Genomic DNA, 20,476 nt, shown 5'->3' on the forward strand with positions numbered 1-20,476 from the left:
TATTAAAGAATGAATGGGTCAACCAGGAAATTAAAGAAGAATTTTAAAAATTCATGGAAACAAAGGAAAATGAAAACACAACTGTTCAAAATCTTTGGGATGCAGCAAAGGCAGTCCTAAGAGGAAAGTATAGAGCAATACAAGCCTTTCTCAAGAAACAAGAAAGGTCTCAAATACACAACCTAACCCTACACCTAAAGGAGCTGGAGAAAGAATGGAAAATAAAGCCTAAACCCGGCAGGAGAAGAGAAATAATAAAGATCAGAGCAGAAATCATTGAAATAGAAACCAAAAGAACAGTAGAACAGATCAACAAAACTAGGAGCTGGTTCTTTGAAAGAATTAATAAGATTGATAAACCCCTGGCCAGACTTATCAAAAAGAAAAGAGAAATGACCCAAATATATAAAATAAATCACAACCAACACCAAAGAAATACAATTATAAGAACATATTATGAGCAACTATATGCCAGCAAATTAGATAACCTGGAAGAAATGGATGCATTCCTAGAGATGTATCAACTACCAAAACTGAACCAGGAAGAAATAGAAAACCTGACCAGACCTATAACCCCTAAGGAAATTGAAGCAGTCATCAAAAATCTCCCAACAAACAAAAGCCCAGGGCCAGATGGCTTCTCAGGGGAATTCTACAAAACATTTAAAGAAGAATTAATACCTATTCTTCTGAAACTGTTCCAAAAAATAGAAATGGAAGGAAAACTTCCAAACTCATTTTATGAGGCCAGCATTACCTTGATCCCAAAACCAGACAAAGACCCCATCAAAGAGGAGAATTACAGACCAATATCCCTGATGAACATGGATGCAAAAATTCTCACCAAAATACCAGCCAATAGGATCCAACAGTACATTAAAAGGATTATTCACTACAACCAAGTGGGATTTATCCCTGGGCTGCAAATTTGGTTCAACACCTGCAAATCAATCAATGTGATACAATACATTAACAAAAGAAAGAACAAGAACCATATGATCCTCTCAATAGATGCAGAAAAAGCATTTGACAAAGTACAGCATCCTTTCTTGATCAAAACTCTTCAGAGTATAGGGATCGAGGGTACATACCTCAATATCATAAAACCATCTATGAAAAACCCACAGCAAATATCATTCTCAATGAGGAAAAACTGAGAGCTTTCCCCCTAAGGTCAGGAACGCGGCAGGGATGTCCACTATCACCACTGCTATTCAACATAGTATTGCAAGTCCTAGCCACAGCAATCAGACAACAAAAAGAAATGAAAGGCATCCAAATCGGCAAAGAAGAAGTCAATCTCTCACTCTTTGCAGATGATATGATACTTTATGTGGAAAACCCAAAAGACTCCACCCCAAAACTGCTAAAACTCATACAGGAATTCAGTAAAGTGGCAGGATATAAAATCAATGCACAGAAATCAGTGGCATTCCTATACACCAACAACAAGACAGAAGAAAGAGAAATTAAGGAGTCGATCCCATTTACAATTGCACCCAAAACCATAAGATACCTAGGAATAAATCTAACCAAAGAGACAAAGGATCTGTACTCAGAAAACTATAAAATACTCATGAAAGAAATTGAGGAAGACTCAAAGAAATGGAAAAACGTTCCATGCTCATGGATTGGAAGAACAAATATTGTGAAGATGTCAATGCTACCTAGAGCAATCTACACATTCAATGCAATCCCTATCAAAATACCATCCACTTTTTTCAAAGAAATGGAACAAATAATCCTAAAATTCATATGGAACCAGAAAAGACCCCGAATAGCCAGAGGAATGTTGAAAAAGAAAAGCAAAGCCGGTGGCATCATAATTCCGGACTTCAAGCTCTATTACAAAGCTGTCATCATCAAGACAGTATGGTACTGGCACTAAAACAGACACATAGATCAATGGAACAGAATAGAGAGCCCAGAAATGGACCCTCAACTCTATGGGAACTAATCTTCGACAAAGCAGTAAAGAATGTCCAATGGAAAATAGACAAGTCTCTTCAACAAATGGTGTTGGGAAAATTGGACAGCCACATGCAGAAGAATGAAACTGGACCATTTCCTTACACCACACACAAAAATAGACTCAAAATGGTTGAAAGACCTCAATGTGAGACAGGAGTCCATCAAAATCCTAAAGGAGAATACAGGCAGCAACCTCTTTGACCACAGCCACAGCAACTTCTTCCTAGAAACATCGCCAAAGGCAAGGGAAGCAAGGGCAAAAATGAACTATTGGGACTTCATCAAGATAAAAAGCTTTTGCACAGCAAAAGAAACAGTCAACAAAACTAAAAGACAACCGACAGAATGGGAGAAGATATTTGCAAATGACATATCAGATAAAGGGCTAGTATCCAAAATCTATAAAGAACTTATCAAACTCAACACCCAAAGAACAAATGATCCAATCAAGAAATGGGCAGAAGACATGAACAGACATTTTTCCAAAGAAGATATCCAAATGGCCAACAGACACATGAAAAAGTGCTCAACATTGCTGGGCATCAGGGAAATCCAAATCAAAACCTCAATGAGATACCACTTCACCCCAGTCAGAATGGCTAAAATTAACAAGTCAGGAAATGACAGGTGTTGGCAGGGATGCGGAGAAAGGGGAATCCTCCTACACTGTTGGTGGGAATGCAAGCTGGTGTAGCCACTCTGGAAAACAGTATGGAGGTTCCTCAAAAAGTTGAAAAGAGAGCTACCCTCTACAAACTGAGGGTTCCAAGGGGGTGTGGTGGGGGGATGGGTTAACCTGGTGATGGGTATTAAAGAGGGCACATACTGCATGGAGCACTGGGTGTTACACGCAAACAATGAATTATGGAACACTACATCAAAAACTAATGATGTAATGTATGGTGATTAACATAACATAATAATAAAAAAAGAAAAAGAAAAAAAGAAAAAAAATCATATGGGATGTTCTAATAATATAAGATGGAGATAATCACAATACGGCTGAGGAACAGCCATTATTACCCTGTCCAATTTTACTTTTAAAGCAACTTCACACCACTGTTTGGAAAACTGATGAAATTGATGTTACATCTTCAAAACAAATTTAAGTGGAGAATTCGAGCTCATGTGCCTTGAAGATCTCTCTCCTTAGTCTGCTCCATCACTTGGGTGAACATGGTTGGTTGACTTCTATCCTAGCCCATGAATTACAAGACGGTTACCTGCATTCACTGCTTCCCATAATATGTAGAGAAGTCACATGAGAACATTTTCAGACTGATCCTAAATACCCTGACCATTCCACTCTTCCTTTCCTGGCATGGAGTTTTCAATTATAAGAAACAAGGTTGTATGCTATTTGTTTTGTCTCCTTTCTTAAAAGCCAATTCAGGGCGCCTGGGTGGCTCAGTTGGTTAAGCGACTGCCTTCGGCTCAGGTCATGATCCTGGAGTCCCGGGATCGAGTCCCGCATCGGGCTCCCTGCTTGGCGGGGAGTCTGCTTCTCCCTCTGACCCTCCTTCCTCTCATGCTCTCTGTCTCTCATTCTCTCTCTCTCTCTCAAATAAATAAATAAAATCTTTAAAAAAAAAAAAAAAAAAAAGCCAATTCAATTTCCCAAGCTTTATAGGCATGCATTTGAAGGCTATGTGAAGACACAAGAAGAGATGAAAAGCCCAGTCAGGAAATGGTTAGGATCAATAGCATTAGCATAATTTACTGGGGACATTGACTATAGGCTGAAATCAGCATTCTGGAGCACACAGACCTGCTCAGAAAACTCTGTGCCTTTATACACCCTGAGCGCTTTATCCTATTCATTAATCTCAACAATTTTTCATGTTGCCTTAATTATCACCATTAATTGTACTTACAGCCATGCTCACACATTCAGAAAATGTTTCTGAGACTTATTTTTCTGTGACCCCCTCCATGAGCCTGTGTAACGTCATTTCAATGTTGCTTATTATTAAGTTGAAATAATTAACTTGGCACCCCACTAGAAGTCAATACCTTTTGTTAAAAGTAGACTTTAAAAAATCATCTGAGGAGGTTTATAAATGATTACTAACAAAAGCATTAAATGTATAAACCTGTCTATCACTACTGTACTTTCTGTTTTTCTTATGTCTTAAGCTAAATTGCAAACAGGCTTCTCCTCTATCACCTTAATATGAGAAATAAAAGCTTACAACAAACTAAGTTTCCACTCTCAGTTGGCACCATGTCTTCCTGGAGAAGGTTCTTTGGAAAATAACTTCTACCTATTATCTGTTCTTTGCAAAATTACATCGTTTTCCTGAAAACAAGCAACAGAAAAAGGAATCAAAAGAAAAATAAACATTTATATCTGTATTATGTAACTAACTATTATCAAAACATCTTAACAAAGAATGGTTCCCGACTCTTTTACTTCTAGGAATTGATACTAAACGTATCATTACATGGATACATGGAGTTTTAGGAGTAAGGACATTCATTTATGTCATTGTTAATATAGCAAATATTATAAATAGCCAAATGGGATTGGTTAAGGAAATTAGTAAACCTACACACTGTGTGGTTATTTTAAAAAGTTATGCTGCAGAATTATTTAAGGGCAAGGAATTATGCTCATGGCATTTCAAGTAAAAAAAAAAGCATTTCATAAAATAATATTTGTAATACTGTGCCATTTTTGAAAAACAAAACTAACGAAGAATAATTTACAGAAAACATGAATGAAAGTAAATACACCAAAATTCTATCAATTGTTTTACTCCTGAAGGATAAGCCTATAGATACTTCTCTACCGTTTGTATAAGGCCATGTATTAACTTTTGTAATGAGAAAATAATTATGATAAACTCTGTTTTTCACGTAATACATGGGATAAATAATGTTATTATTATGTAAGCTTAATATAAAAGTCTAATACCTTAAAAGAAGAGAACAACAACAAGAGGAAAACAGAGTTAAGAACCTAATTAGAGAGCACAGAGAAAGAGAAATGTAAATGGCTTGAAGACAGAAAATATATTCGGCCTCAGTCATGAATAGAAGAGTTAAGACAACAGTGATATTCTACTTTTCATCTACCAGACTGGCAAAGGACACAACATTTTGATAACACACCACATTGGTAAGAGTATAACTAACATAAATCCTCATAAATTGGTAGAAATGCAAATTGGTTTGACTTCTCCAGAGTGCATTTCTGCAGGATATATCAAAATTATCAATATGCATACCCTTTGACCCATCAATTCTTCTAGTCATTTGTCATATAAATAAATAAATTACATATTATATGAGAACATTCCTCTCTACTCCGCTTCAGGTAGCCAATGTTTTGGGTCCAATTTGGGTTAAATGAAAATATCCCCCAAAACAGAATCTCAGGTGATTTTTTTTTTTAATAAAAAGATGAATGTACGTAAAGATGTGAAGACAGTTTCAGCAGGTGGAAAAGAAAAGGTGAAATACAGTATGCACAGTATGTTCTCATTCCTATAATAAATGAGTGGTGGAACGCTGAATATGCCTGTGTTTGTATTTGCAGAAGACATCCTTGGAGGGATGCACTAGGACCTAGAAACAATGGTTGTCCTCTAGACAGGTTGCAGGGGTCATAGGTGGTAGGAGATTTAATTCTCATTGCATATCATTATGCTGTTTGAATTATTTACTATATTTGTGTATCCTACTTTGTATCATCAATTACTTATGTGTTCAGTTAACAGTTATTTTAAAAATTACCAGCTATGGAGAAGAAGCAATGTGACAGAGAAAGATTCCTAAACAGGCTGCCACCTGGGCTTTGCATCTGGAATCAGCTGCTTCACCCTGTGGGACCTTAGGCAAAACCCTTCCTGGACCATCTTCTCTTTTCCTAAGGAAAATCACAAAGTTCTCTTTCCGCTCTGGGGAATCTGACCTTCTAGTTGTTTCCAAAACACATACATACTTGTTTTCAAATATCACACAAAATAACACGTGTCTCAACTACTAGAATTACACATACCCCATCCCCTGTTGCTCACTTACAAGTTTATTCCCTTGGGAAAGTTTGTCTCAATCAACAATTCTCTGAGCACCATTCTATATGCAAAGCCATATTTTAAGTGCTAAGCATATAGGAATCAACAGGACATGTCCCATCTATAGTGAATTCAGTAGAACACCTCCCAGATATTGAACACCAACTAAATGCCAGGTGCTGGATGAAGCTTTTTTTTTTTCCTTTTAACTGTACCTTGTAATGTTCACATCAAGCCAACCCCCTGTAGGTCCTATTAGCATGGTCATTTTACAGATGAACAGGTGGTAGCTGAGATGGGTAATTCATTTGCTGGCAAAGGTCGTCCTATTAGGAAGGGATGGCATTGAGAATTCAAACACAGGTTTGCATGATACCAAGCCTGAACTACTTTTTACTATGGTTCCAGCCTATTTCACCTGATTTGGTGGGGGAGAAAGACAAATACACAGACGCTTAAACAGTTATGCCCTAGGTTCTGTGAGAAAACCTCTAAGTAGATCCGATGGGGATTTGCATGAAACTGGAATTCAGGAAGTGTACGGCTCTTGTCAAATTGGATGTTTGTAATTTCTTCCCATAGGTCAAGTGAAGAGTGCAATTGTCAGTTTCCAAAGCAAACTTTCATGGTGAGATGAACTCAGTCTGACATAATGACTTGGTACCATGACAGAGAGGCATTCACCTGGATGCCACTGGAATTCACTATCAGGCTTCAGAGTCAGGCAGATGCTGACCTAATTCACATCAAGTACTTAGCAGCTCTGTAACACTGGTCAGGGGCTATACTCCTGAGCCTCAAGTTCCTTCTTGGTGAAATGCAGATGAAATGAAAAAAATGGATAGAATGATAAACATGGAAATAGACAGGAAGCTCTTGGCAAAAAGTAGACATTCACTAAACAGCAATCATATATAAATTCCCAGATAGGCTTGGATGTACAGAAATAATGCAAGAGGGCAGGGGCAATCTACTTCAACAGAAATGGAATCATTTGTGAAACGTACAATTTGTTTTCTAAAAGTCAGTGTAGCAGTGCATTGTTTGCGAAACATCTGATATAATGATCCTAGACTGAGAATTTCTCCCACATCCTTCCGACTGATCAGTTACACCTCTAGTTATGGGGCTCATGGGTGATTCTAACCCTCATCTTGTAACCTCTTCACCCATTTTTCTACCAAATGCACCAAGAACCTTGGTCATGAGCCAGTGGCTGGTGTGTTCATTAAGGATCTTGGGCTTTATCTTCCTAGGCATGAAGATGGTACTGAGATTATTGCCTGCCTCCCCTAGGTTGCCAACGGGTTTTCCTGTCAAAATCATGAGCAAACCTAAAAAGGTGGAACTGGAGTTCACCTGAACAAAGAGAGACAGAGAGAGAGAGAAATGTCAATCCTAAATAAAAGCTGATCATTAAAAAATGAATTCCCTTCTTAAGTATACAAAATGTCCTGTGAAAAAGTGGTTTGTGTCTAGAAATTTTATGTCTATATTCAATATGCTGCATTTCAAGCAGCATTTCTACTTTGATCCTTTGAGCTCCTTTAATACATCAGATGGGTTTTTAATACCCATAGGAATATATAAACTCTTTCCAAGCTAAACAAATGGAGGGAAAGCTGGAGAGTTAATAAACACACATCTATAGGGTTTTGGCAACTTGCTAAGCCACTTCAGGTGCAGCACCGGGCAGCCCAAGGGAGGAACACAGACTGCTCTTTGAGGCAGGGATGGTGGGCGTCACATCACAAACAGCCATCAGGATGGAGACAATGCACCGCAGAAATGCAGCTCGAAAACGTCAATAGTGTGGATACAGCTCTGCACTCCTCCATTCCACACGCAAATAAACATTCTAAAAATATTCCTTGGCTATGCTGGTCTCCTACCCTCCGGCATGGAAGAGGAAAGCCTCACTGTGTTGTGAGCCCAGCCAAACTTACATGTGCTCCCACCCCGCTTTCCCACACATTAAGAAATGTACAAATGGGAAATTGTGAGACTAATTCATGTCAGGTAGAGACCTGCCTAGTCATTATAGACATGCGCCCCTCTCATTTTGCATCACGGACTCGCGAGGGAAAACAGTAATTTACAACATTTCCTGTACTAAAACCTCTCCAAACACTGATTATCAAAGGGCAAGTAAAGATAGCAACACCTACACAACCACCATTCTATCTGGAACCTCAAAGTTGTAATCGTCCTTGCGTTTGGAATAGGGCGCCTTTTTCCTGTGAGCATCTGAGAAAGAATCAGTCAAGTCCTGTCTCCGGTAAAGTACCTCGTTGAACTGAGATCCAAAGAACTGGTAGGAAAATCAACCAGAGGTTTTAATCCCAATTATTCTAATGCCTCTGGGACATGTTTTCATCTTCTGGCGCTATTTCAACAATTCAAAAGACAGCTCCCAAGATAAAGCGTTTACTCCCCTTTCCCCCCCCCCTTTTTTTTAAAGTTTCAGGACAACATGTTTTTTGCAACCACACACATATACAGCACTAACTAAGTTGTTGATTGTCAGAGCTAGTATTGAATTATTCAAACCTGGCACCATACCCAAAATATGAAAAGAAGCTAGCTCTTTATGAAGGGATGAGTGGCACATTCTCAACAGTAGATGACCAAGGGTTGAGAAATTTTCAGATGTGATCATCATGTTTTAAATCTCTCTTGATGGAAAGAAATTGCTTATAGGATCCACAAGTTATTTCTACCACCCTTCTGAGAGGCAGAATAAGAAGCAAGAACTTAGCAAGGAGGAGGAGGCTGGCTTTCCCCCACCACAGTGTGGGTGTGACACTGTAAAATTCAAAAGGACAGGAAATGTTTTGATTTGGGAGATCCACAGCCCTGCACATTAGTAGCCAACATGGCAAGGTATAAGTGAGTAAATGATACCAAGGGAAAACGTGGAGGAAAGTAAGTTGCACAGCCCTCCATCTCCAAAGGGAAGAATTTGACCTTTGGTATTCATCTCATTGTAGAGTAGAAAGTTGTCTTGTTTAGAGGCGAACTAAGCCCGCTGGAAAGGGCAAATGATTATTTCATGGGAAATTGAATCACCTTTATTTACACATTTTAAACAAGATTAAGTACAGTAGTTTGGCAAGAATCTATAGAGCAGGAGATACAAAAATATTTCAACAAATTAGTGTACACTTGCAAATTAAGTGGTTAAAACTGTTACATTTTAACGCCTACAAATTACATTATTCATGACACTAATGTATTCCCACTGGCAAAGTCTGTGTCCAATTTGTGTAATGAAGTATCTGATCACTATTGAATATGTGTAGTCCCTAATTCATATTTCCAACTTTTTTTTATGAACCAAGCGCTCAAGTGGATCCAGGAAGTGGCAAATATCCAAGATCTACTTTACCTAGGACAGTCTTATTGGAGCAAAAACCTCACCAACTACTTTTCCTGATTGAAACTAGTAGTTTTACCTTCCAGTCTAAGAAGAAATCTGGAAGAGGAGGCTGACTGGAGTTCTGTGGTTTTCCTACATCCCTGTCAACACAGATGGGTTTGTGAATTGTGCTCTATAAAAATATCTCCCATTTATGCAGCATTTACTCTGCTGGGCACTGTGCTAAGTATGAGTGTTATACTTTTTTTTTAACCCACATACAGTTCCTATGAGGCAGGTATTATGCCTCTTGGGCAGATGAGCAAGGCAGAACCCAGATGTTTAAATAACTGGTTAAAATCATTACATGATTAAGTGTGGTAGCCCTGACTATAGTCCAGCCCCCGAGCCCAGCCTCTCAGCCTTAACTCAGGAAGACGCCATGTCCCCATTGTGCAATGGATCCATTTTACAGGTCGTTTCCAGAAGGCCCGCTGGTAAGAACACCTGCAGGGCACTCACTGGAAACAGTCTGAAGACTTGCGGTAAAACGCCCACCCAGTGTGAGACCTCAACAGGAAATTGGAGTAGTTTGTAGGAAAATGGAATCCCTGAACTATGGTTCTCTGAACCGTAGCCCACGAAACATGTCAACACAGCTTCGAGACCAATTACTTTCTTTCAGTTTAGCGGACAAATGAAAGGCGCATGGGGAGAAGTGATGAGAGAAGCAAAGTGTAGCCACAGCTTTTGGGGCTTCCAAGAAGATGAGCAAAGCTTGTGTTCTGATCCCAAAGTGAAACTGATGGCAACATAATTTTTATGAAAAGCGATGAGTGATACTACCCCCCCAAAAAGACATCCGCACACATTTACACACACACACACACACAAAACCAACAAAGAAAATCTAATTTGCCTTAAAAATGAATATCTTGCCAACATTGAAATGTGACAAGATTTTTAAAGCTCTGTCATCGTCCATGTTACATATGTTTCCCTTTATTCTTGATTAATTATTTTTCTTAACGGGCTAGAAGTAGTTAACATAGGGATTGGTTTTCATTCCGCGTGGATCCTTGTTTCAGCCAAGGTTGAGAGGGTATCAAGAAGGAAAGAAACGTATTGGAAAATCATAAAACATTGCATTCTTTTTAGATATCCAGTTTTGTTAAACTTGTTGACAGTCACAAATGCCCAGAAAATATGGGCTGAGTTGTTTTCGATTGCTGTTTGAATAACAGATTAATTTAATAATCAGTGGGATATTGAATGACGAAAATTATTGGTTAAAGCAGCCAAACCACCAACCCTAATGACATTCTTATGTAAATTCTTATTTTCTTTTAGGCTCCTGCATTCTTAATAAACCCTATATTTTTGAAAATCCTTTTTTAACATTGCATACTGTCCCTCAGTTATAATATATCTGTCTGTGATATAGACAGATAAATGTCCACTTTTAGAGTTGCCAGTCTGAAGGTTTCTATTCAGAGCAACTGAGTCACCTTTGATGTATTTTCCATATAAAACCATCAAGTGATGCTGGAAACAGGACATAAAAACGGAGTTAGGAACAACCAGTCTTCAAAGATCACTGGAGACCAAAAAGACTTTTATTTTGTGTGGCCAGAACCACCTGACATGGCTTCCTGAGTTCTAGCAAAATGGTTAGGCACCAAGGAGATCCGCTTTTGTCTAAGAGATGGGCAGATTGTTAATGACAGTCCCCAGCAAACTGCAGCATGAAGCATGTTCCCGTGGGAAGCGCACAGTTCTTTGGGATTGTTGCTCTATGGTTTGCCATTGCTTTTGGAGGGAAGTAATCGCTGCTTTCAGAACGGTTTGTAACGGACACAGCTTTGTATGTTCCATTGCGGGAGGCAAGATGTTTTTCTTTGAAAAAGATCTTAGTGCGTAATTTCTGAAATGCTATAATTTTCACCAAACTCAGTTTCCAACTCGCTCCTGGCCAAATGCTGTAGAGTTGTGTTATTTTTGAATGTCACTGCCCCTGACCTGAAGTTACCTATAAAGTTGGTTGAAAATTAGTAATTGTCTTAGAGAACCAGTCCTGCAAAATCTCACTCTTTCCAGGCAAAGGTTGACAAATTTCTACACGAAGTAGATATAAAGCAGATGTGTGAGTTCGGCTTCCTGGTTGCCACCAAACGTGCTGGGCATTGCACTGAAAAATCTACCAGCCGTCAACAAGGGAACGAGGACAAAAGTCAAATAGCATTATTTTTCTTCTTAACATATTTCATTCCAAGAATCCAGAGATTGTACCAAATGCAAATTATCTTCATAAATACTTCGATAAATACTCAGACGTACCTTCTAATAAACTTCATTTCATAAAATGGAGCAAGGAAAGAGAGAAAGGGATATGCAAAAGATACCAAAAGGCTCAGCCCTTCACACATCTGAGACTATTGTCAGGAGCCTATTTTGGTATGATATGAGCATTATATGATGATTTTATAACAAAGCCTCACAAGGATTTTTGGATTAGAAAAAAATAGTCATGAATTGATTTCTCATTCAACTAGTTACCCCAGTTGATCTGTCAATATCTAATCCTTGAAAAGAGGAGGGGGCGGAGGAGGAGAAACAAATGGGATTTTTGCTCTATTAGGACCAGAGTGTGTGTGTGTGTTTGTGTGTGTGTGTGTGTGTGTGCAAGTGCACGCTATGGTGTGGGAGAATAGTAGGGCAGCATGTGATCTGTCTGAATCATGATTTTCTGCTTCAAGAGACTATTACTGTCACTCTGATTGCTGTCATGTCTCCCATCATCTGGAATCTGATCATTTTTTTCTCCCTTCTTTACAAGTTTTCTGTTGTGCCATCCTGGTATTGGGGTAGCAGCTGAAGTTCTTCAAAGGACTAGTTCTCTTGGACAGGAGAATCAAACGGGCAACATTATTTGGCCCTTACTTCTTCCTTGCCTCTTCTCCCAGCCCTCCTCACCTCCAGCTCTGTGTTCCAGCTTCCCTGCTTCGAGCAATCTGTTCAATAAACCACAATTCCTCTTGCCTAGGCAAGGCTCTTCCCTCTGCCTGGATACTCTTACCTGCTAAGTCCTTCATATCCTGGTGGTCTGACATTAAATGCCGCTTCTTCCAGGAAGCTTTTCTTGACTACCCCAAGCCTCCCTTCTGTGCTTCTATGTGACATTTACTCTATAATCCTGGTCCTAAGCATGGAGTGTTGACATCATCCAGGCACCTGTCTCTAAACTCCATGAAGACAGGAATCATGTGTGCCTTCTGGTCCTCAACAGTGTGGCGCAGTGTCTAGGCCACTTGATATGACAGACAATCAAGAATTGTACACTGAAGCCCTTAGCTATCTTTAATGTTTTTTCCCTAAGGCCTTTTTTTGTTCTCTAAGTTGATTCCTTAGAAACTCCCCTCAAGGTCATTAATACATCAGCCCTCATATCTTATGAACTAATTGCCATCTCACAAGTTAGATGTTAGAAACAGGTAAAAGCAATCATTGATGTTAGAACTCAACAGAGTGGTTGTCTTATGGTAAGTGGGGGCTGCACCGAGCAGGGGCAGGTAGGGGGCTTCCGAGGGGCTAGCAATGTTCATTCACTTCTCAACCTGAGTACTATTTATACAGCTACGTTCAGTTCGTGAAAATTAATCATGCTGCAAACGTATGGTTTGTACACTTTTCTGTTCATGCTACACATCAATAAAAACTTTACTGAAAAAGAAAGGAAAAGCACACATCTCCAATCCTCTCCCTACTCACATCCTTGGGTCTTTATTATTTTGCTTCTGTTGCATATGACTGAGCTACCAGGTGGTGGTCCTGAAGCTTTGAAACAAAAATCCTTCAAAGCCTGCAGTGTCTTTTCAATGTTGCCAGCACATGGGATAAGGCCCGCTGAACTTTCCAACCTCCTGTGAGTCTTGAACCCAGTGTGGAAGTCAAGGCTGGAAGCAAACTCATCACAGGGGATGTAAATACCTTGAGTGTCAACTTCATATCTCATCCATCCTTGGATTTCCCAATTCACCTCAATTCCTGGGCCATAGCAGGAATGCAGTTACCTTCCACTGAACAAAAAGTAGTCTCTCTTTAGTTTGAAATCTTAGTTTACTTATTTTAATCAAACTGCATTTATATTTTTGGCTTCTGACTGCAAGTCAACAAGGAAAAATATTGCTGGCCTTAGCAGTCATCTATCATGGTTCTATTTGTTTTCTCATTTAGAATGGAAATAAGAAACCTAATTTACTCCACTAAATCTGATTACCTATTATGCACTAGGAGAGAGTGGCTACCTTAGGAAGTCTGTAGTTATGACTAGTGAGGATATAATATCCCTCTGGTCAAAAAGGTTTGCAGTCGTTATAAAATCAATGGAGTCCACTTCACGGAGCCACAGAGCGATGAACTGTCAATGTTCCTTAAGTATACATGAACTTTGGCCATCAAAAATACATATATATTGTACCTTTTCCTACAGGAATTCTACAGTAGCAAAGAGATGAGAGACTATCAAAAGGAAAATGTACATTTTAACAGAACAGTTAATGGGGGCTAAAATCTTTGCATACAAATGCATATGACATTATGCTAGCATGAAATGGGTCCATTTATTGAGGACTTATTCTGTTCCAGGCATCATGCTAAATCCACAACATAAATTTTCCCACTTAATTCGTACAACCAGCCTGTGATGTGCTCACTATTATTATCCCAGGAAGAAGCTGAGTTTCAGAGAGTTTAGGTTTTTGCTCAAGGTCACACAGCTAGCAATTACTGGAGTCAGAGCTCACACACTCTGAACTCCCTGATGGCATAGCTCCTGCGCTAAACCACTATACTCTTGTGCTTTCTTATGGTGGCTCTAGAAAGTCCTCAGTCAGAATAGTAAACTACAATGTGGCGGATTAAGCCAATATGGAAGCCATTCTGCTCTAAACACTTAGACATGCTGGATGAAACAGTAAAACATTGTACAAGCATGTTTGAAAACAAAAGAACTTACAAGACAAGACACTAAGAGCCAACATGCACATTTATAGCTAAGTGTAAAAAGCAGATAATCTGGTGCTGTCTGGGGTCTGAACGGGCAAAACAATATTAGCATGAGAAATCAAACTTTAAGCGGAAACTACATGCCACTTGGGAAAAATATTTACTGTAATTATATGATGCAGAAACTCCTAAATACAAAAACTTACATAACAAAAATTCCCAGGCAGTCAATACTAACAGGATACATGATTAAAGCCCAACTATAAATCTACTGTGAAGAGAAACTCAAGCTCTATTCTGTTCCCACAGAAATAATAATTAATAGTAAAAATCAGTTCATGGTAAAAAATGACAGAACACATGAGCCAATTATCTACCAGGAAAGAAAGCAGACACAAGAGACAAGGAAATTGGCACCCCCCCCCCCAAAATTTAAACTATTAAAACAGCCTTAAAAGGCCTTTATAATTAGGTATAGAAAATTTAAGAATAAGAATCTATATAAAGGAGTGCCTGGGTGGCTCAGTTGTTAAGCATCTGCTTCGGCTCAGGTCATGATCCCAGGGTCCTGGGATCAAGTCCTGGGATCAAGCCCCGCATCGGGCTCCCTGCTCAGCAGGAAGTCTGCTTCTCCCTCTCCCACTCCCCCGTTTGTGTTCCCTCTCTAGCTGTTGTCTCTCTCTGTCAAATAAATAAATAAAATCTTTTAAAAAAATAAGAATCTATATAAAGAAGACACAGATATTTTAAAATCTACTTTCTTAGCAAATTTAAAGTATACAAGAATACACAGATTTTTAAAAGAAGCAAATAATACATCTAAAAATAAATAGAAAGACATCCACATTAAAAACTCAATGGACTCCAAGCAGTGGACTAGACACAACCGAAAGGAAATTAGTGAACTTGAGTTTAGGGAAATTACCCAAAAGAAAGTATATAAACACAGAGAAGTAAATTTATATCTAGACACATGTCAGTGAAACCAGAATATCAAAGGAAAGCCCTCTGAGAGGGGGAAAGGCCAGACCACCTATGGGAGTGCAAAGCTAAAACTCAGGAGACAGTAGAATAGTATCTTCAAAATACTTCGATTTAGATAGCATGGAGTTAAATGATCACTGCAGAGTACATACTAAGTAAAGCATGTCAGACAAAGAATGAGATCATTTACCACTCCTAGATCATTTCTGAAAAAAAAAACAAAAAACAAAAAACTTCTAAGGTACTGTAAAACAAGAAGCAATGGTTTAAAAAAACTAGTGAGTAAACAAACTGCTAAACATCTCATTTACTACAGGCAGCAACAGCAATAATAACATATTTGGTGGGTTAAAATCACAGCAGGGCTAAAATGTTAGGAAATATCACATGAAAGAGATGGGAGGTAATCCAAGTCAGAGGTTCTAAGAGTTTGTTCTGGAGGATGGAAGAGATCCTGAAACATGTACAAGGTTAAGGGTAAATACTTCAAGAAAAGAGTGCATACCTTACATACTAGGAAGGGAAAAACAGGAACAGAGAAAACTCAGTAGGTCCAATTGGAGGGAAAAGAAAGGAAGGGAAGGAGGGAGGGGAGAATAGAGAGGAAGGAGGAAGGGAGGGAAGGAAGGGAGAGTACGGGGATAGACAGCCTATAAAATGATGGTAGAAATAAACTTATATAAGCACAGTAAATTATAAAAGATTAAATCTCTAATAATGGAGATAATAAAAATGCCAAAGCCAGCTTCATTCTATTTATAAGATAAAATCCTAATGCAAAATGACAAAAACAAAAAAGAAAGTTGGAAATGGAGGGAAGGGGGAAAACATGCCTAGGATATGTCACCAAACAAAGAAATACTGCATCTGTGTTGTTAGCAAACAAAATAGACATTAAAGCATAAAGTACTTTCCCAGATTGGGCTATCCAGTAGTGATCAGAGGAAAGATTTATCAGGACACTGTACCCGTCTTGAACAGGGATGTCTATGGTCACATAGCTTCCAAATATAAAAAGCAAAGTAAAGTGAATGACATGAAGGAGTGGAAAGATCCATAAGCCTGGTGAGAGCCTTATATCTAAAATAGAACAACAACAATGACAAAAGTTTGAAACACAATGAACACACCTGATCCATCAGATACACATTAATCCTTGTACTCAGTTATTAGAGAATGAAACCTGCTTTCAAAAACATATAGACAAGTATTAGGATAAAAACAAGTCTCTGCACAGACCATGTGGTATACAGACCACAATGTCATTTAATCAGCAATCAATAAGAAAAAAAAAAAGACAGCCTCAAAGCCCATATATATTAGGAAATATTAAAACAGTATTTAATAATTTACTGATCAAAAATATGGTAAAAATTAGAAAATTATCACAGCTGAATAATAATGAAAACCCTATATAAACTAAAATGCAGAGAGAAATTATACATATGTATATATTTATTATATATATGAATGAAGTTGCAAAAACTAAGCATCAAACACAAAATGTTAGAAAATAATAAAGAGTAAATCCCCAAAACATAGAAGAAAGGTAATAATACAGATAAGAAGCAAAATAAATGAAAGTCAAAGAAACAACAGAGAAAATCTAACAAACTAAATGATGATAGTTCTTTGAAAAGGAAAAGAAAGCAAACATTTCTGTTAGTACTGAGAGGGAGGGAAGGAAGGAGGAAACAATGGAGGGAGGGAGTTAGGGAAGGACAGAGAGAGAGAGAGAGAGAGGGAGAGGTAGGGAGAGAGGGGGAATGGAGGGGAGGGTGAGAAGAAGAGGTATGGGGAGGAAAGGGGGAGGAGAAGGGAAGGGTGAGATTGATTTAAAACCAGGAAAAGTCACAAATACGGCAGTATTTTTAATCAAAAGAGAATAGTATTAACAAATGCATGCAATAAACATGAAAAGTGGGATGGAATAGGCAGTTTTCTAAGAAATATAATTACCAAAATCATTTCAAAAAGAAATAGAAATTCCAAAGATATCTAACAACTGGAAGGAACTAATTCAGTAGTTGAAAATTTACTCACACAGGAAAAAAATAAAATAAAATAAATAAATACATAACCTATCACCTGTTCATAGTTTTATGGGTAAACTTTACCAAACCTAAAAGAAGCAGATAATTTAATCTTATACAAAATGTATAAGATCCAAGAAATTCTATGACAATAAAATGACTTTAATAACAAAGCCAAATAACAGTATGTGAAAGGAAAAGTGTAGCCCACTCTTCTTTTTTTAAATAAATATTTATTTATTTATTTATTTATTTATTTATTTTTGAGGGGGCAGGCAAAAGAAGAGGGAGACAGAAACTTTAGCAGACTCCCCACTGAGCGCAGAGCCAGATGCAGGACTTGATCCCAGGACCCTGAGATTATGAGCTGAGCTGAGATCAAGAGTCATGCTTAGTCGACTGAGCCAGCCAGAGGCCCCTAACCCACTCTTTTTTTTGAGTACAGATGGCAAATTCAATATAACATGAACAAATGGACCTAGCAAGATGGTTTTGGTTTTTGTCTTTTGTAATCATGGCAATGAAAGACCATCCTGGGAAAGAAAGCATGTTTTCACATTAGATAATCCATCTACCATTAAAGATATAGTATATATGATATATTTCATGATTTAAATTTTTAAAAATTTTATCAATGTAACTCAACATATTAACAAATTAAAATCATTTTAGTAATTAATGTAGAAAGAATGTTTTGATAAAATTTAACATCCATTCAAATTTCACACAATAGCAACAAGAGCAACAAACACCCCTGAAGAGGTTTTCTTTAACCTAATAAATGGCTAACTATCAAAAATCTAAGGCAACTCAGGAAATGGATAGTAGTTATGGCTGCACAACATTGCAAATGTACTTAATGCTCCTGAACTGTGCACTTAAAAATAGTTACAACGGGGGTGGCCTGGCTAGCACAGTTAGGAAAGCAACTGACTCTTGATCTTGGGGTGGTGAGTTCCAGGCCCACATTGGGTGTAGAGATTACATAAAGAAACAAATAAAACAAATAAAGTTAAAAAAGAAAATCACTGTCAAAATCTCCTTAAAAATAGCTACAAAGGTAAATTTAATATTATTAATATTTACTATAATTTAGAAAATCCATTAGCATACCGCATGATTTCACTTACATGCAGAATCTAAAAAATAAATCAACAAAAGCAAAACAAAATTCATATTTATAGATGAAGAGAACAGATTGGTGGTTGCCAGAGGGGAGGGGGTCGGGGGGATGAAATGGGTGCAGGGGATCAAGAAGTATAAACTTTTGGCAATAGAATAAATAAATCATGGGGATGTAATGTACATCATGGGGAACAGAATCACTGACATTGTGTTAATTTTGTAAGGTGACAGATGGGAGTTAGATTTATTGTGGTGACCATTTCATAATGTATACACATGTTGAATCACTATGTTGTACGCCTGAAACTAATATGATCTCCTATGTGAATTATACCTCAATAAAAAAATCCTATAGCAACCATCATAGTTAACATGGAATTATTAGAAGAAATTCCTTTAAATTAGGAACAAGATACAGTTGTCTACTCTCACTGCTTCTAGTCAACAATTCCAGTTAGTTCTATGCAAGAAAACAAGTGTGGAAGTTAGAAAGGAACATTTTCACAAATGATGTTATTGTGTGTGAAAAAAAAGTCTGAGAGAAGCCATACACAAACTATTAAATCTAAAAGAGCATTTAGCAACTGCGTACAAGATATTCAATATACAGAAATCAGTGTTGTTCTCATATTCTAGCAATTACCAATTAGAAAATGTAGTTTTAAAGATTTTATTTATTTATTTGAGAGAGAGAATGAGAGACAGAGAGCATGAGAGGGGGGAGGGTCAGAGGGAGAAGCAGGCTCCCCGCCGAGCAGGGAGCCCGATGTGGGACTCGATCCCGGGACTCCAGGATCATGACCTGAGCCGAAGGCAGTCGCTTAACCAACTGAGCCACCCAGGCGCCCTAGAAAATGTAGTTTTAAATGTATGCCATTTCTGATAGCAGGAAAAACTATATGCTTTCAAGGTATAAATCTAACATAAAATTATAAAACTGTATTAAAAGACATGTAAATAAAGAGACATACTTAGTTTATAAATGGAAAGTTCCTGTATTACACAAGATAGCAATTATCTTCAAATTAATCTATAACTTACAGCAATTTTAATTAAAACTGTATCATAATTCATGGAAATTAACAAGCTGATTACAAAATTAATATGAAAGAGGAGAGACAAGAATAGCCAAGACAACTTAGAAGAATGTGGAAAAGATATTTGTTCTCCTAAATATCAAGTCATATTATAAAGCTCTAATAATTAGAGAGATATGGTGTTGACAGCAGTACTGACAAACCATAAAACCTGGAAACAGATCTTTATACAGATGGGAACTCACCCTATAGGACACAGGTGCCATAATAAATCAATTGGAAAAAAAAAAAAAGACCATTCAATAAGCAGTGCCAGTTAACACGGAACTATATTGAGAAAGATGAAATTAGATGCTACATTATGGCACACACACAAATAAATTCAAGAGGGATTCAAGTCCTAAATGTGAAAGTCAACACTTTGAAGTGTTCAGAATAAAACTATTTGAGAATACCGTTATGACATGAGGGCAGAAACTAATTTCTTAAAGCACAAACACACAAATCATAGAAGAACAGAAGAATAAATTAGACTACATTAAAATAAAAGCAAAAGAAAATTTCAATGCATCTAAAACATTCTAAAAGGTGAGGAGTCAAAGGACTAGGAAGACACATATGTAAAGCATACAACTGCAAAGAAATCGCACCAAAACCTATAACACCCAAACCGGTAAGAGTAGATTCATCACCCAACAGCCAACTACCAACAGAAATGAAGGGGAAAGAAACCCAAATGATCAATAAAACCATTAAAAAAGGCCCAACGTCATTAGGAATCAGGGAAATGCCTAGTAAGCAACCAAGACTCATTCCCCAGACACCATATTCCAGCGAATCCTGAAGATTCGATGCCTCCAGGAAAGACACCGAAGGATTTTTTCCCAACAGATAGCTGAAATGGCCAACCATCAACTGGGAAAACACCAATTAGGACTTTTTCCA

General features: G+C 37.8%; 1 protein-coding gene across 1 annotated transcript in view; it reads right to left on the reverse strand.

Moving 5' to 3' along the window:
• Positions 1-20,476, reverse strand: part of CACNA2D3 (calcium voltage-gated channel auxiliary subunit alpha2delta 3) — an 856,949-nt gene that overhangs the window by 32,086 nt on the left and 804,387 nt on the right. The gene's annotated exons all lie outside the window — the stretch shown is intronic.

The sequence above is a fragment of the Neomonachus schauinslandi genome, chromosome 1, assembly GCF_002201575.2.
Source record: "Neomonachus schauinslandi chromosome 1, ASM220157v2, whole genome shotgun sequence".
Lineage (NCBI taxonomy): Eukaryota > Metazoa > Chordata > Mammalia > Carnivora > Phocidae > Neomonachus > Neomonachus schauinslandi.